We start from the raw sequence: 17,608 nt of genomic DNA on the forward strand, positions 1-17,608 counted from the left end.
CTTTAATAGACCCCATGACTATGATTAGAATAAGGATGCTGTTCTATTTGTAGACCTCAATTCCTGACTTCTTAAAAAAAAAGAGAAAGAATATTCACATATGCTTTAGTAGGTGTAATGGATTTCTTTTTTGGACAGCTGTAGAATTTATCTCCTGGGCCTTTTGTGCAGAGGCTAGGAAGTGGGGACAATGAGGGTTATGCTGGACTTTTGTGTGTGTGTGTCCAGTGATATATGAACTAAATAGAGAAATCAATTTTCTGCTCAAGTTCTTGGAATGGCGATTTGAGGAAAGTTTAATCAAAGGACTGTTTATGAAGATGTAGTCAGGGGTTAGGGAAAATAATAAGTATGATCAGTGCCCCAGCAACTGTAAGGGTGGGGAGCTATTGTTCTGGCTGGGCAGAGGAAGGGAGAGGGAGAGAAGTGAGTCATCTGACATGAGCTGTGGATTCAACAGACGGATGCAGCTGACCCGTAGGAACCAGACTGGGGCAACCAGGAAAATAAATGCCCTGACCTTCCTCTCCCTTTGACCTCTGACCTCTGGCTATTGCCAAACCCAACCGGATGCCCATTGGGTGCTATCCGTATAGGCCAGACTCTGGTGCACAGAGCAAGGTAGAATGGCATGGAGTGTGGATCCAGAGGAGCAAAAGGAAGATATTAAACACAAAGGCATCCATATTGTTGGCAGAGTTTGGATTAAAATATATAATCTTCTTCCTAGTTTCACTGAAAGTAAAAGCTAAAACATCGTTTGGAGATCTCTCAAACCTGATTGGCTAGGTTTGAATCTTAGCCCCAACATTGACCTTGGGTGGATGGATGGCTTATTCGCTCTGGGTTTCATCTGTCAAAGAAATAATCATGGTGCTGTGTCCCTAAGGCTGTTTTCAGGAATAAATGAACCGATGCATGGACAGCACTTACCAATCCTGGCAAATGGTCACAATATACATCCTGGCTCTTATTATTTACTTAGGTTTCATACAGGATCCTGCCTTTGTGTTGCTCTCTTTTAGGGCAAATAACGGACACTGAGTTAAGTTGGATTGATGTTGTTATTATTTTTCAATATTCATTTAGTGTTTGGCTATAACCTGGGATTAAATATCCAGGTTGCAGTAATTGAATTGAGATCCTTAGAGCCCTCACTACAACCAAAGGAGGCAGGGGATATGTCCCCAAATACCCTTATAACAACGAGGAAGCGTGGTGAGTTTCTTTACTGCAGAGGGCGGCTGACTGGGCTGACCCTGTGTGAATTCAGTTTGTGACAGAAGAGTGTAGTCAGCTGCTCCTGCCTTCCCCCATGAGCGGAATCCCTCTAGGAATGTCTTTAAACATGCTTATTGCTCAGAATGGTAAAGAGAAAAAGGGATCTGACTTGGAACAGTACCTTTTCTTGAGATTAATTCCTAATTAAACAATATCCCAATAATACAAGCACTTAAATTTTCACAGGAACCAAGGAACAGCAGTAGTAATACTACAAGCTAGTATTTGTAAATCATAGGACTATTTACAAGGGGCCTTTTCATTGTGGCTCTGTTTTTAAGCTCTCATTTTAGGCATGGAATGCTTTCAACGTCATGTCCTTGTATACACATCATGTGAAAATGGACGTTCTGAGTCAAGGCCCTGTGCTCAGCCCTCTTTCCCCTCCTCTGAGGTAACTCCGCTGGAAGGGTGCTGGGTTTCTGCGGACAGTGTGAGAGCTGCTTTAGTAGTTTCTGAATTCCCTCCCTTCCCTTGGGGTAGGACCCAGGCACCTCCCTGCCTTTGGAGCTCTATTCCAAATGCAGAGTTCTGGGCCTCAGGGCAGCCTTCTCTGAGAATATTTATGTCAGAGTGGAGAAAGTCACCTAATGAGGGCTCTGAGAACCAAAGGAAACAGGAACTCTGGGAGGACTCACTCTTAGCATCACTTTTTCATGCCTGATTATGATTGTGTTTGAAACTTGATATGATGTCTGTGTCCAAGAGTTGGTGGAGCATGAGATTTCAGGTTCCCCACATCCAAGTCAAGATCGGTGGACGGCCCTTCCTAGTCAGTAGGCCCCATGCAGTTATCTAAGTGACAGTTTCAAGAGGCTCTTCACAGAATAATGTAAAAATAAAAATAGACTTATTTTTACTGCTACTAAATAAAGTCTTTATACATGCAGTATTTCAAATAACCTCAAGGTGTGTGTGTGTGTGTGTGTGTGTGTGTGTGTGTGCGCGCGCGTAGTTTCTCTCTTTCTCTCTCTACCCATCTGACCTATTCGCTAAGGTTTGGGTGTGGCGGGCGCTAAGCTGAGTGCTGTATACCATTTCTTTAAAAACTTCACATTATTATTATTGAAATGAGGAAACTGTGATTGGCCAAAGTGGTTTTGGTTTGGTCCTGCCATTATAATCTATCCATCGTCCATAATTTTCACTGCAGTACTAAACCAGTTGTCCAAGCTTGATACATTTCAGCTCCAACACTGACAGTAATAAGAGCAGCACAAATTTGATGTCACACCATTAAAAAAATAAAATTAAAAAAAAAAAAGAATCAACGGTAAATTTTTAGGAACAATAAAGGACAACATGAATTTTAATTGGATTATATTACAAATTCTAACTACATCTTTGGTTAGAAGTTTAAGGATGCGTTTGGTCACATCAGTCCTCCTGTGATTGGTGAGCAATGTAATGGGGGAATGTAACGTCTAGTGGCTTCTGAGGAAAAGATGAACAAAGTTTGAGATCTGACTCAGGAGAAAACATGCGAGGCCTGACACGGAAGTGACGTTTCCAAGACTTGCTCACCCTTTGTCTGTACCTCCATGTAGATCTATTCCAGGTTACTAAGAATTTCCAGGAAGACGGCATTAATCCACTGTACTTACATTTGCATATCCCTTAATAATTCCACATGGCTGATTCCTGCTTCTTTTTTTTAAATTTTATTTATTAATTTTAGAGAGGAGAGAGAAAGGGAGAGAGAGAGACAGAGAGGGAGGGAGGGAGAGAGAGAGAGAGAGAGAGAGAGAGAGAGAGAGAGAAGGTGGGGAGGACCTGGAAGCATCAACTCCCATATGTGCCTTAAACAGGCAAGCCCAGGGTTTCAAACCGGCGACCTCAGCATTCCAGGTCGACGCTTTATCCACTGCGCCACCACAGGGCAGGCTGATTCCTGCTTCTTATCCCAATCTCAGATCACACATTCTCTGTTCGGAGATGGATATTGCCTGAGCACCTGTCCTCTTTAATGAGCCCCCTCACCAAAATCAGAACCCCACGATTACTATGACAAGAATCACTATCTGCAATTATCTATTCAGTTTGTTTTCAATGTCTGCTTCTCCCAAGCAGAATATAAGCTTTACAGAAAAGGAATCCAGTCTTTGTTCCCTTCTGTGTATATTTGTTCATTTAATTAATATTCTGAAGCTCTTGAAGTGCCTTGTAACATTAAGAATTTCAGTCATATACCACTTCAAATACATTTTATAAGGAGTTCTTAATGAGATTTAAAAATTCTTAAAATGTAATGTGAAGAAAATTTAAAAGCTGCATACAGAATTTAAATTCAGTACAGCTTTAACGGTAAAAGCTTGAGAGAGAAAAGCATGTAAAAATGTCCAATATTAAATGCGCTTGCTGTGGTGGTGGAATAATTTTCCCTTGTACCTATATGCCAATATAATGGATATAATTACTTTAATAAGGGAAATATAAAATAATCAAGAACTAAAAAAGTTCTAAATAGATTAACATTTTTCCAATGCCAATATTTTTGCTTTCAGACACTTTAAAGTTACATTAAGAGACTCCGCCTAGATAGTTGTGACAATAACAGTGATGATGATGATGATGATGATGGTGGTGATGAAAAAGAGAGGCAGTGAGAAAGCAAGAAAGGAACAGAAATTGGGAGAAGTGGAGATATGAGAATGGGTTATCATGTAATATTTTTGCATAAACCTACACAAGCTCAACTAGCAGTGTTTACATTATGCCTTTTCTTGATCTTTTAGAAGATGGGGTATAAAGAAAGACATAGAATATCAACCACAATTATCTGAAAATGTTGTGTTGTATGGACAGATAACAATACATTAGGAAGTTACACAATCACCTTGGTTTTCCAAACAAACTAACATGCTAACTTGAGCTAGGTCAGGATCTATAACTGGTATTAAGTGATTTATAGAAAAAGCCCTTCCAAAAAATGTCTGTGGAAGATTTCTAGATGATAAAGTTTTTCCTTTAGATGGAATGTCAAGCATATCATTTGTCTTCATACTAGGGTAATTCTGGAGTTTGCCACTGTTAATAATTATTTTTTAAGTCCTTCATAGCATAAGTGTTCTGATCTGTACCTCACTGAAGTTACACTGAATGCTCCCCTTTTCAAAAGTACATTAGAGAGGACTAGTACTTTTAAGATTTTGTTCTTTGACTCTACATTTTAGAATAAAATTGAAAAACAAACTTAGGAGAAAATTAAAGTAAAACTAGCATATTGAACTCACCAAGATATGCCCTCTGGAACTCATAAAGAGGGAAGAAATTTAAAAACTTCAATACATTTCTACTTTATCTACAATAGAATATGAAGCAAGATTGTCTTTATTTCCCAAGACCCCAGATATTGAAATCATTTTCAATTTGGAGCTGACAAGTCTATCTGAAGAAAAATTGTGTTAGAAATTTCAGGCAAAGATACCCGTTGTTTTTGAACTGTGTTTCCTTCAGTTTGGTGGTTTAAAAACATCCTTTATATACTGATTTGGTAGTGGATGATTGACTGGAGACAAGGGATTTCATGCTTTTACTTCTCATGTACTGATGCATTTCTAATTTTAAACTATAGCTCTTGAGGAAACGCAGATACTCTTTAGCAAATTGCCAAGAAGGCATATGACGAATATAAATAGTAGAGGCTCTTAATGTGGGACAAATAAAAATAAGACAGTATCTCAGGTCTATTACTTAATGTGTAGTTGAGAATGCATCAGAGCCTGACATTACAAAACAAGCCATATTCATTTACATCTGAACTACATAGAACCATTTTAAGTCAGTTTGTCCTGATGTGAATTTTCTAGCTGTGTGCAAAAGAGGAGGAGGGAAGGTGTTTAATATTTTTTTATTGTTTTATTGCTTGCCAAATAAAATGAGATCAGTGTGTCACAAGTGAATTAAATTGATGCTTGTTCTTTATTATTGTGACAATAACTGCTTTTTGAGTAAATGAAAAGGAAATCGGTAATCTGTTTAAGTTAACTTGCCAGCTACTAAGAGAACATCTGCCAACTCATTCTTCTGAGGGAGCGATAGGCTAAGAAGAACCATTTTCTTTTGTCAGGAACATAGTGACAGGTGGTGGCAATCTATATATTAATCTGTGTTGGATTAATCATAGTTACTAGTGTACACATAAATTAACTGAGATGAAGCTCTAAAGGAGGTAATGGCAGAGTGGCAGTTCATTAGCCTATGAGGACTAATTAAAAACATCTAATTATATTCTTACTAGGAAATACCTTTAAGTGATTATGAGTTCAGAGTGACTCAGTGAGTCCACAAATTGGATTATCTAGATCTGAAATTCTTATAAAAATAATGGTGTTTGAAGAGTTAGCTTGATCTCAAAATATATTAAATGATAAACTTAGGACTTAATTAGATGTCACTTATTTCCTCATTTATTAATTAAGTAGTCAATTCTGGCATCCCTATCTTTCTTTCTTACTGTGGTGTTAAAACCATCAGGCATCTGCCGAGAGCTTACTATAAGTCAGACAACCGCCTGAGCATTGAACATGCATCATATTTGGTGGATCTTGACAGTGGCACTGAGGCAGGGGCCACTGTTCCACTTCTGTACCCAAGAGAAAACTCAGCCTAAGACTTAAATAACTGGCCCATGCTGCCTCAGCTAAAGATGGCAGAAGCTGCGCATCAGCAGCAAGAGAACCATGTTCTATATACTCATAGAAATATGGTGGAAAAGTAATAATTCAGTGTTCTGTAAATGTTATTGATTCTAGTCAGTTTTCTTCAATGATATGCTCTTTAAGAGCTATTTATAATTATTTTTCAGTTGTCTGCTCTTGTCGTAGCTACTACAGTCTAACTTATTATGGTACAGGCTTTTTGGCACAACCTAAGTGCCTTGATCAAGTGAGATTTAGAGAAGAGTGCTATTATCCTATTGCTTAAAGCAGGGTTCTTCAGTATGCATTATGAACGTTTGCACCACATTATTCTCTGGTTTGAGGGGCTGCCCTGTGCATTGTAAGTGTTGAGTAGCATCCCTGACTTCTTCCCACTGGATGCAAAGAGAAAATCTAATTGTGTCCATCAAGAATGTCTCAGCCCTGGCCGGTTGGCTCAGCGGTAGAGCGTCGGCCTAGCGTGCGGAGGACCCGGGTTCGATTCCCGGCCAGGGCTCACAGGAGAAGCACCCATTTGCTTCTCCACCCCTCCACCATGCTTTCCTCTCTGTCTCTCTCTTCCCCTCCCGCAGCCAAGGCTCCATTGGAGCAAAGATGGCCCGGGCGCTGGGGATGGTTCTGTGGCCTCTGCCTCAGGCGCTAGAGTGGCTCTGGTCGCAACATGGCGACGCCCAGGATGGGTAGAGTATCGCCCCCTGGTGGGCAGAGCGTGGCCCCATGGTGGCCGTGCCGGGTGGATCCCGGTCAGGCGCATGCGGGAGTCTGTCTGACTGTCTCTCCCTGTTTCCAGCTTCAGAAAAATGAAAAGAAAAAAAAAAACAAAAACAAAGAATGTCTCTAGACTTTATCAAATGTCCTCCGTTGTGCAAAATTGCCCTTGGTTGAGAATTGCTGGTTTATAGGGTCAAGAAACTTTGTTGAATATTTTACTAATCACAACTGTTACCACCACAACATTATGGTTGAAGTGCTCTACAGTGGCTGTCAGAGAAAAATTGCACTAAGTAAAGTTAAACAGGCAAGGCGGACTTTCACCAAGGCTATAGCAATGGGACGAGGGAGTGAACTCAACTCCACTGAAAGAAAAGGCAGAAGAGTTTTTCAGCACTGTGGTGAGCTAGTGGGAAAGTACTGGAGGGCATTAGTGGGGAGGCTGGTCCACACGCAGTGTGCTCAGGCCAGCTGTGTTTGCTAATTGAAGCTTTTGGTAGTTAGGCTTCTACCTTCCCACAGAGATTGGGAGGTAGAAGCACTATCTTTTTTCATTTGTTTTAAATTTAAAAAATATTTTTAAATTGAATTTATTTGGGCTACATTTGTTAGTAAAATGATACAGGTTTCAGGTGTACAGTTCTGTAACACATCATCTGCACATAGTATTGTGTGGTCACTACCCCAAGTCAAGCCTCCTTCCATCACCATTTATCCCCTCCAAACCCTCTTCAACCTTCTCCCACCCCCTTCCTCTGGGGATCACCATACTGTTGTCAATGTCTATGATTTATTTACTTTTTGCTTAATCCCTTTACCTTTTCACGCAGTCAGGCAACCCCTCTCTTAATGATTTTATTTCAAGGAAATGGCTCCCAGGTCCTTAAGAAAAATATTCCTGGGTTGTAAAATTGGCCAGAGACTGGGAGAAGATTAATATATTAAAGAAGTAGAGAATGAATTTACAGCTTCAAGAATTGACTGTACCAATTACTTCTTGAAAACCCACTCAGTTCTCAAGTCTCTCTGTAATCTCCTGACCAGGGTGACTCAATCACCCTGATGTATTTTCACTACCCCATAGGGTCCAGGGGCAACCTTAGTCCATTCAGTCATCCTGCTCAGGAGCACCTAGGTTTTTGCATATCAAGTTTGTCTGCAAAAATAGACTTTATTGTGTTTTGTCCTTGGGCTTCAATGAAGTTCCTCACAATCTTGCCAACCCTGACCCTTTAGGGAAGAAAGCATATGCATTTCTCTCATTGCCTGGCCTCTGTAGCTTCTTAAATGCTGGTTGTCAGACTCAGAATTGGCAGAAATCCTAGAGCTTGGTTTTGGTGGAAGAGGTTGTTTCACTCTGTTTCCAGAATCCAGTCTGCTTCTTAAATGGAAGAACAATTTATAAGGCTACACAGAGACATGTCGTGGAAGCCTGGGACCAGGCAGGGGATTGGGCCTTCAGGCTCTCATTAGTGATCTCAGTGAAAGTCATACCGTGGGGTGATAAGGTTTTGTTCAGATGCAGAGCTGGGGTTGGGAAAAGAAGAAGTAAAGGTAGAGAGTATATAGATTACTCATTCAAGATATAGTAAGACTAAATAATTTCATAACCGCCTGCAGATTTGATCTTTTTTAAAGAGAAGGATACTTGGAGGACGGTTGAATTGGAAATTGGTATCTTTCAGCAATCGCGACCCCTGTGGGGTGATGGTAGCAGCGTTCTCAGGATAAATAATTTCATGAGATGCCTGAATAGTCACGTATTCAGTTTTCTGGTAAAAAAAAAAAAAAAAAAAAAAATCTACTCCTATACAGTTTATCTTAGACAAAGATCACTTGTAAGTAAAATCACTAGAATAAAAGCAAAATTGTCTCCTAACCTGAGTAACATGATCAAATCTTAGTTTGCATTGTGAGTGTTTCCATCTAGGCACACTATAGCTTATGTACACATTTAGGTTAACAAAATTAAACATATTCTCAATTTCACTTTGTTTAAAATTTATTTGAGAGAGAGAAAGAAACATCGACTTGCTATTCCACTTATTTATTCATTCATTGGTTGATTCTTATATTTGCCTTGAACTGGGATCTAATCCATAACCTTGGTGCATTGAGGTGACTAAAGCTAATCAACTGAACTAGCTGGCTAAGGCTAAATTTTATTTTGCATTACTTGAACTCATTGAGTGTCTTGATTAAACCTCCTTTAAGTCAAGTTATCTATGCTAAGAATAACTCCTTGTTTTCAAGTATTTGTTCCTTATTATTTGACATGGTTGAGGTCTCTATTAAATATTTTTTCCCCTCAGCATGATAAGTTGTTTGCTTCTTGATAAATCAAGTAAAGAACCAGAGCTCTTCTGAGTAGTATTAGACCTCAGTTGCAGCTTTCTAGATAAGTCGAATGGGTTTTATGGTATAGAAATTTTTTTCTTTATCCTTGAAGAGTCAAGGCAGATTACATCACCCAAGTAGTCATCTACTTAAGCTTTTTTGGAGTTGTTGTTGTTTTTTTGTTTGTTTGTTTTTATTTTCTATCCATGTTATAGGTGGGGAGTGAGTAGACACCTATTAGAAATAAATCTGCATTCTTCTATTTTGCAATGTGCCAAGAATGTTATAGACTTTCAATGCAATGACTGAAGCCAGTGATAACATACTGGTAGAAAAAGATGAAGTCTATTATTGAAAAATATTGTTGTTTCAGTGTAATGTTGGAAAAATCAATGACATTGAAAGCAAACCAAGAATTTAGAAATGGTTTTACTATTATGGATGTTATTATTTATAACTTTGATCTTTGGGGTTTTTCCTGTGTCTAGCCATGAAAGCATTCCTTAAAATACATTTTAGGTGAGGCAGAGATTAAACACTGTAACACATTTTGTGGATTTAAAAGCCCATTTGGAAGTCTTGAAGCATATTAGTCTCTTCTGTATAAATTTGAGGCTTTTATCATTAACAGATGTCACCTTGATGCTCTGTTATACTTTTTAAATGTAAATTTTTCAGAAGACAGTATTATAAAAACATATTATACTGGAAACTGTTTGACTAAATGTTGAGATAAATATCATTTGGGCATATTGCATTGCTGGTTGGTTTGGCATTGTGTGAGTCTAACAGTTATGGTTAGGCTAGGAAAACTGGAACTCGACATTGTTTATCACCTGCCCTTAGTCACAACTGTAGTGATTGATGTGACGTGGCTAACAAAGTGTCAGTTAAAAAGGCATGTTTTAGATGGGTAAGCTACAAACATGATGGCCACAAACATTCAGATGTGGTATTTTATGAAAGGCCAAAGGAAGGCAAAAAAACAAAACTAAAACAAAGGGTCATCTTATTAATTATGGATTCACTTTAGTCTAATTATATACCTATAAACATTTTTAATACAGACATTTCTTGTTCTTCCTCTTTTTTTTGCTATTTACCAATTTATACCTCTCTATAGTGAATGTACAGTGTTCCAATTTGTGTTATAAATATCAGTCTTAAAATGATACTTATTATTATATTGAATACTGAGAGGTAAATCTGTTGATAAGGAGTTCATTGTTGTGATCAAGTTAAAGCTTAATTATTTACGCTAACAGACTGAAGTAGGCATGTGAATAATTCAAAGTAGGACCAATCCAGAGTCATTTATACCCTATGTCTGGGACAGAGGAAATTAAAACATAAAGCACAGAATCTATGGGACTATATTTGCTGTAAATATCACAGCTAATGTCTTTATTACATACAAGATTTATCTAAATCAATGGAAAACACAATATCCCTATGAAGATATGGCAGAGGGTCTTTGAGGAGAATACAGCCATCTAAAAATATACTTTTTATATTTTATATAAAAGTATAGAGAATTTTACATTAAAAATTAAAAATATAAAAATGGAAACTCTCACCTACTACTGGCTTAAATGTAAATAAGAAAAACCACTTTGGCTACTACATGTAAGCACATATGTATCCCATGGCCTAGAACAACCATGTACATCTAAAAAAATATGTTTAGCCCTGGCTGGTTGGTTTAGTGGTAGAGCGTCGGCCTGGCATGCAGGAGTCCCTGGTTCGATTCCCGGCCAGGGCACACAGGAGAAGTGCCCATCTGCTTCTCTACCCCTCCCCTTCTCCTTCCTCTCTGTCTCTCTCTTCCCCTCCTGAAACCAAGGCTCCATTGGAGTAAAGTTGGCCCAGGCACTGAGGATGGCTCCACGGCCTCTGCCTCACGTGCTAGAATGGCTCTGGTTGCAACAGAGCTACGCCCCAGATGGGCAGAGCATCGCCCCCTGGTGGGCAAGCCGAGAGGACCCTGGTCGGGCGCATACAAGAGTCTGTCTGACTGCCTCCCCGTTTCCAACTTCAGAAAAATACATACATATATATATATATATATATATATATATATATATATATATATGTTTACATAGTCACAAAAAGATTTAAGACTTTTAAAAACAGCATTATTCATTATGGCCAGAAAGTACAAATTCCTCAAATACTCCTTAACAGTAGAATGTATAAATACAGTTTGGTCTGATCATGTAGTGCAATGCTCTCCAGCCATGAGAAGATGTGTGAGGATGTGGATGGACATCTAAGAAGAAAAATATTGTACAAAACTAGCCAAACAAATATAAGGAATATACATCATAGAATTCAACTTGTATTAATTTCGGAACAGGCAAATCTTGGTTTCTCTTTTTGTTTTTGTTTTTTAATAAATTTTTATTAATGGTAATGGGATGACATTAATAAATCAGGGTACATATACTCAAAGAAAACATGTCTAGGTTATTTTGTCATTAAATTATGTTGCATACCCCTCGCCCAAAGTCAGATTGTCTTCCGCCACCCTCAATCTAGTTCTCTGTGCCCCTCCCCCTCCCCCTAACTCTCTCCCTCCCTCCCATGTCCTCCCTCCCCCCACCCCTGGTAACCACCACACTCTTGTCCATGTCTCTTAGTCTCGTTTTTAATTTCCACCAATGTATGGAATCATGTAGTTCTTGTTTTTTTCTGATTTACTTATTTCACTCCGTATAATGTTATCAAGATCCCACCATTTTGCTGTAAATGATCTGATGTCATCATTTCTTATGGCTGAGTAGTATTCCATAGTGTATATGTGCCACATCTTCTTTATCCAGTCTTCTATTGAAGGGCTTTTTGGTTGTTTCCATGTCTTGGCCACTGTGAACAGTGCTGCAATGAACATGGGGCTACATGTGTCTTTACGTATCAATGTTTCTGAGGTTTTGGGGTATATACCCAGTAGAGGGATTGCTGGGTCATAAGGTAGTTCTATTTGCAGTTTTTTGAAGAACCACCATACTTTCCTCCATAATGGTTGTACTACTTTACAGTCCCACCAACAGTGAATGAGGGTTCCTTTTTCTCCACAGCCTCTCCAACATTTGCTATTACCCGTCTTGTTGATAATAGCTAATCTAACAGGGGTGAGGTGGTATCTCATTGTAGTTTTAATTTGCATTTCTCTAATAACTAATGAAGTTGAGCATCTCTTCATATATCTGTTGGCCATTTGTATCTCTTCCTGGGAGAAGTGTCTGTTCATGTCCTCTTCCCATTTTTTTATTGGATTGTTTGTTTGTTTGTTGTTGAGTTTTATGAGTTCTTTGTAAATTTTGGATATTAGGCCCTTATCTGAGCTGTTGTTTGAAAATATCATTTCCCATTTAGTTGGCTGTCTGTTTATTTTGATATCAGTTTCTCTTGCTAAGGAAAAACTTTTATTCTGATGTAGTCCCATTCATTTATCTTTGCCTTCACTTCTCTTGCCATTGGAGTCAAGTTCATAAAATGTTCTTTAAAACCCAGGTCCATGATTTTAGTACCTATGTCTTCTTCTATGTACTTTATTGTTTCAGGTCTTATATTTAGGTCTTTGATCCATTTTGAATTAATTTTAGTACACGGGGACAGGCTGTAGTCGAGTTTCATTCTTTTGCATGTGGCTTTCCAGTTTTCCCAACACCATTTGTTGAAGAGGCTTTCTTTTCTCCATTGTGTGTTGTTGGCCCCTTTATCAAAGATTATTTGACCATATATATGTGGTTTTATTTCTGGGCTTTCTATTCTGTTCCATTGGTCTGAGTGTCTATTTTTCTGCCAATACCATGCTGTTTTGATTATCGTGGCCCTATAATATAGTTTAAAGTCAGGTATTGTAATGCCCCCAGCTTCATTCTTTTTCCTTAGAATTGTTTTGGCTATTCGGGGTTTTTTATAGTTCCATATAAATCTGATGATTTTTTGTTCCATTTCTTTAAAAAATCTCATAGGGATTTTGATGGGAATTGCATTAAATTTGTATATTGCTTTGGGTAATATGGCCATTTTGATTATATTTATTCTTCCTATCCAAGAACAAGGAATATTTTTCCATCTCATTGTATCTTTTTGATTTCCCTTAACAATGCTTTGTAATTTTCATTATATAGGTCCTTTACATTCTTTGTTATGTTTATTCCTAGGTATTTTATTTTTTTTGTTGCAATCGTGAAGGGGATTATTTTTTTGAGTTCGTTTTCTAATATTTCATTGTTGGCATATAGAAAGGCTATGGACTTTTGTATGTTAATTTTGTATCCTGCGACCTTACTGTATTGGTTTATTGTTTCAAATAATCTTTTTGTGGAGTCCTTCGGGTTTTCGATGTATAGGATCATATCATCAGCAAAAAGTGATAGCTTTACTTCTTCTTTTCCGATATGGATGCCTTTTATTTCTTTGTCTTGTCTGATTGCTCTGGCCAGAACTTCTAGCACCACATTAAATAAGAGTGGAGAGAGTGGACAACCCTGTCTTGTTCCTGATTTAAGGTAGAAAGTCCTCAGTTTTATGCCGTTTAATATGATGTTGGCTGATGGTTTCTCATATATGGCCTTTATCATGTTGAGATATTTTCCTACTATACCCATTTTGTTGAGAGTCTTAAACATAAAATTGTGTTGTATTTTATCAAAAGCCTTTTCTGCATCTATTGATAAGATCATGTGGTTTTTGTTCTTTGTTTTGTTGATATGGTGTATTACGTTAACCGTTTTGCGTATGTTGAACCATCCTTGAGATTCTGGGATGAATCCCACTTGATCATGATGTATTATTTTTTTTTTCTTTTTTTTAAATTATAATTTTATTTTTTTAATGGGGCGACATCTATAAATCAGGTTACGTATATTCAAAGATCAACAAGTCCAGGTTATCTTGTCTTTCAATTATGTTGCATACCCATCACCCATAGTCAGATTGTCCTCTGTCACCTTCTATCTAGTTTTCTTTGTGCCCCTCCTCCTCCCCCTTTCCCTCTCCCTTTTCCCCCTCCCCCAGTAACCACCACACTCTTATCAATGTCTCTTAGTTTCACTTTTATGTCCCACCTACGTATGGAATAATGCAGTTCCTGGTTTTTTCTGATTTACTTATTTCACTTCGTATAATGTTATCAAGATCCCACCATTTTGCTGTAAATGATCCGATGTCATCATTTCTTATGGCTGAGTAGTATTCCATAGTGTATATGTGCCACATCTTCTTTATCCAGTCGTCTATTGACGGGCTTTTTGGTTGTTTCCATGTCCTGGCCACTGTGAACAATGCTGCAATGAACATGGGGCTGCATGTGTCTTTACGTACCAATGTTTCTGAGTTTTTGGGGTATATACCCAGTAGAGGGATTGCTGGGTCATAAGGTAGTTCTATTTTCAGTTTTTTGAGGAACCACCATACTTTCTTCCATAATGGTTGTACTACTTTACATTCCCACCAACAGTGTATGAGGGTTCCTTTTTCTCCACAGCCTCTCCAACATTTGCTATTACCTGTCTTGTTAATAATAGCTAATCTAACAGGGGTGAGGTGGTATCTCATTGCAGTTTTTTTTTTTAATAAATTTTTATTAATGGTAATGGGATGACATTAATAAATCAGGGTACATATATTCAAAGAAAACATGTCTAGGTTATTTTGTCATCAAATTATGTTGCAAACCCCTTGCCCAAAGTCGGATTGTCCTCCGTCACCCTCTATCTAGTTCTCTGTGCCCCTCCCCCTCCCCCTAACTCTCTCCCTCCCTCCCTCCCATGTCCTCCCTCCCCCCCCCCACCCTTGGTAACCACCACACTCTTGTCCATGTCTCTTAGTCTCATTTTTATGTTCCACCAATGTATGGAATCATGTAGTTCTTGTTTTTTTCTGATTTACTTATTTCACTCCGTATAATGTTATCAAGATCCCACCATTTTGCTGTAAATGATCTGATGTCATCATTTCTTATGGCTGAGTAGTATTCCATAGTGTATATGTGCCACATCTTCTTTATCCAGTCTTCTATTGAAGGGCTTTTTGGTTGTTTCCATGTCTTGGCCACTGTGAAGAGTGCTGCAATGAACATGGGGCTACATGTGTCTTTACGTATCAATGTTTCTGAGGTTTTGGGGTATATACCCAGTAGAGGGATTGCTGGGTCATAAGGTAGTTCTATTTGCAGTTTTTTGAGGAACCACCATACTTTCCTCCATAATGGTTGTACTACTTTACAGTCCCACCAACAGTGAATGAGGGTTCCTTTTTCTTCACAGCCTCTCCAACATTTGCTATTACCCGTCTTGTTGATAATAGCTAATCTAACAGGAGTGAGGTGGTATCTCATTGTAGTTTTAATTTGCATTTCTCTAATAACTAATGAAGCTGAGCATCTTTTCATATATCTGTTGGCCATTTGTATCTTTCCTGGGAGAAGTGTCTGTTCATGTCCTCTTCCCATTTTTTTATTGGATTGTTTGTTTGTTTGTTGTTGAGTTTTAGGAGTTCTTTGTAAATTTTGGATATTAGGCCCTTATCTGAGCTGTCGTTTGAAAATATCAGTTCCCATATAGTTGGCTGTCTGTTTATTTTGATATCAGTTTCTCTTGCTGAGGAAAAACTTTTTATTCTGATGTAGTCCCATTCATTTATCTTTGCCTTCACTTCTCTTGCCATTGGAGTCAAGTTCATAAAATGTTCTTTAAAACCCAGGTCCATGATTTTAGTACCTATGTCTTCTACTATGTACTTTATTGTTTCAGGTCTTATATTTAGGTCTTTGATCCATTTTGAATTAATTTTAGTACACGGGGACAGGCTGTAGTCATGTTTCATTCTTTTGCATGTGGCTTTCCAGTTTTCCCAACACCATTTGTTGAAGAGGCTTTCTTTTCTCCATTGTGTGTTGTTGGCCCCTTTATCAAAGATTATTTGACCATATATATGTGGTTTTATTTCTGGGCTTTCTATTCTGTTCCATTGGTCTGAGTGTCTATTTTTCTGCCAATACCATGCTGTTTTGATTATCGTGGCCCTATAATATAGTTTAAAGTCAGGTATTGTAATGCCCCCAGCTTCATTCTTTTTCCTTAGGATTGTTTTGGCTATTCGGGGTTTTTTATAGTTCCATATAAATCTGATGAAATTTTGTTCCATTTCTTTAAAAAATCTCATAGGGATTTTGATGGGAATTGCATTAAATTTGTATATTGCTTTGGGTAATATGGCCATTTTGATTATATTTATTCTTCCTATCCAAGAACAAGGAATATTTTTCCATCTCATTGTATCTTTTTGATTTCCCTTAACAATGCTTTGTAATTTTCATTATATAGGTTCTTTACATTCTTTGTTATGTTTATTCCTAGGTATTTTATTTTTTTTGTTGCCATCGTGAAGGGTATGATTTTTTTGAGTTCATTTTCTAATATTTCATTTTGGCATATAGAAAGGCTATGGACTTTTGTATGTTAATTTTGTATCCTGCGACCTTACTGTATTGGTTTATTGTTTCTAATAATCTTTTTGTGGAGTCCTTCGGGTTTTCGATGTATAGGATCATATCATCAGCAAAAAGTGATAGCTTTACTTCTTCTTCTCCGATATGGATGCCTTTTATTTCTTTGTCTTGTCTGATTGCTCTGGCCAGAACTTCTAGCACCACGTTGAATAAGAGTGGAGAGAGTGGACAACCCTGTCTTGTTCCTGATTTAAGGTAGAAAGTCCTCAGTTTTATGCCGTTTAATAGGATGTTGGCTGATGGTTTATCATATATGGCCTTTATCATGTTGAGATATTTTCCTTCTATACCCATTTTGTTGAGAGTCTTAAACATAAAATTGTGTTGTATTTTATCAAAAGCCTTTTCTGCATCTATTGATAAGATCATGTGGTTTTTGTTCTTTGTTTTGTTGATACGGTGTATTACGTTGACCGTTTTGCGTATGTTGAACCGTCCTTGAGATTCTGGGATGAATCCCACTTGATCATGATGTATTATTTTTTTAATATGTTGTTGTATTCGGTTTGCCAGTGTTTTGTTTAGTATTTTAGCATCTGTATTCATTAGAGATATTGGTCTGTAGTTTTCTTTCTTTGTGCCATTTTGCCAGGTTTTGGTATGAGAATTATGTTGGCCTCATAAAATGTGTTTGGAAGTATTGCTTCTTCTTCAATTTTTTGGAAGACTTTGAGTAGAATAGGAACCAAGTCTTCTTTGAATGTTTCATAGAATTCACTAGTATAACCGTCTGGGCCTGGACTTTTATTTTGGGGGAGATTTTTAATAGTTTTTTCTATTTCCTCCCTGCTGATTGGTCTGTTTAGGCTTTCTGCTTTTTCATGACTCAGTCTAGGAAGGGTGTATTGTTATAGGAATTTATCCATTTCTTCTAGATTGTTGTATTTGGTGGCATATAATTTTTCATAGTATTCTACAATAATTCTTTGCATATCTATGATGTCTGTGGTGATCTCCCCTCTTTCATTTTGGATTTTATTTATTTGAGTCCTGTGCCTTTTTTCCTTGGTGAGTCTTGCCAATGGTTTGTCAATTTTGTTGATTTTTTCAAAGAACCAGCTCCTTGTTTTATTGATTTTTTCTATAGTTTTTCTGTTCT

General features: G+C 37.8%; 1 protein-coding gene across 11 annotated transcripts in view; it reads left to right on the forward strand.

The window, feature by feature from the left end:
* INPP4B (inositol polyphosphate-4-phosphatase type II B) overlaps positions 1 to 17,608 on the forward strand; it is a 708,587-nt gene that overhangs the window by 297,771 nt on the left and 393,208 nt on the right. The window lies entirely within an intron of this gene.

The sequence above is a fragment of the Saccopteryx bilineata genome, chromosome 1 (genome assembly GCF_036850765.1).
Source record: "Saccopteryx bilineata isolate mSacBil1 chromosome 1, mSacBil1_pri_phased_curated, whole genome shotgun sequence".
Taxonomy (NCBI): domain Eukaryota; kingdom Metazoa; phylum Chordata; class Mammalia; order Chiroptera; family Emballonuridae; genus Saccopteryx; species Saccopteryx bilineata.